The sequence below is a fragment of the Vulpes lagopus genome, chromosome 2, assembly GCF_018345385.1.
Source record: "Vulpes lagopus strain Blue_001 chromosome 2, ASM1834538v1, whole genome shotgun sequence".
Lineage (NCBI taxonomy): Eukaryota > Metazoa > Chordata > Mammalia > Carnivora > Canidae > Vulpes > Vulpes lagopus.
Window position 1 is genome coordinate 94,170,026 of NC_054825.1, and position 1,508 is coordinate 94,171,533.

General features: G+C 37.3%; 1 pseudogene; it reads right to left on the minus strand.

The window, feature by feature from the left end:
- Nucleotides 1-719: 719 nt before the first annotated feature.
- On the minus strand, nucleotides 720-1,260 carry LOC121485718 (annotated as a pseudogene).
- Nucleotides 1,261-1,508: the final 248 nt, after the last annotated feature.

Here is a 1,508-nt window from a genome sequence, read left to right on the forward strand (position 1 = left end):
CTTGCTTGCTTGTAATAACGAAGGGTGACGGGATATTAGCTTTAGTGTCTCAGTGACTCTTGATAAAGGAGGTAGGAAGGAATGGAGGGAGGGAAGCAAGGAAGGAAGGAGGAAGGAGGGAAAGTTATTGACCATTTCATCCCATCCCATCTTTTAAAAGACCATCCCGTCTACTTATGATCCTCTTGAGGGAGGTAAAGACTTTTCAGTGGGAAAATCAATGTTACAAGGTGGTATTATATTACTGTTATGACATATCAAAATGTGTGGGGCAGTGCCATCCATACCATAGTTTCAGAATGCACTAAGTTCATATTTACAACCCTTGAAGTACAATGTATCAGACTTAAATGATGATGTCCTTCACTCTTAGGCGATTGATAGGCTACAGGGACAATGAAAGTGAGTTGTACCATTCTGAGTTGGTGTCTTTAATGATAAAGACATCGAGTGTATTTGCAAAGTCTGTCGATAGCAAATCTACTACGTGGCAAAACTCATTATAAAATTACATTCCTGATTTTTTATAAATATTTCCCTTTATAAGTGTCAATGGGCAGTCTTTTACTATAATACAAACACTCGTTCCTCTGGCTCCAAGCTGGCATTTCAGCATTGGATTCAAATTTTAGATCAAAATGTGATATCTTCCAAATAAAACTGGCAAAGAATATGGTAATCTAAATTTAGTAAGATCAATGGAACTGCTTTTGTTTTTTCTCATGTGTCAGTACTTTTAACGTTGTATACATCAAATTATAGTAAAAAGATGACTATAAACAACATGCAGCCCCTCTATTTTCATGAACAGCACAACAGATTACATTAAACCAAGTTTATATTCCACCATCAAGTGTGGTTCTCCCATTAGTTCACTTTGTGACGGGTCATTAAGAATATCTTCAAATCCAATAGTCTCATCATTACCCCTTAAAATATCCAATGAAAGGTTTGAGCTTGGAAGAAATGGAAGACACTGAACCTGCTGCACTGCCTTGAATTCCATTTGTAATTTTAGTGGAGCGAACAGACCCTGGATGTTTCTTAGTGTAGAAAAATTCATTTTATCTTGGTTGAGCTGGAAATTTTTTTCTGATAATTCAAGAGGATGACTGGGCAAAAAAAGTTCATTTTTCACACAAGGGAGACCTTTTCAAAGAAGATCATGCTGTTCAAAAGGTCCACTTGCTGAAAGTTCAGTAACTGGAATACTGTCCTTCAGCTGAGATCCAAGTCCTCTGGCATTCATCTTCACTTGCTCTGTGAACAGCCGTTCAGCTCTATTACTGTCAGCCGGTCCCACCCTGGAACTGCTTTTTATACAATATTCTGGATATTTCAAATCAACAGAGCTTATACAAGTAAAGTAGAAATCAAACATGATTTTTTTTTCTTTTGGTACACAGTTTGTGTTAGTACCATGAAAACTCATGAAATCTTCCTTGACTTATGGCAGTGGTTCCCAATTTTGCCCCCTAGGAAATACGTGGTAATGTCTGGAAACATTT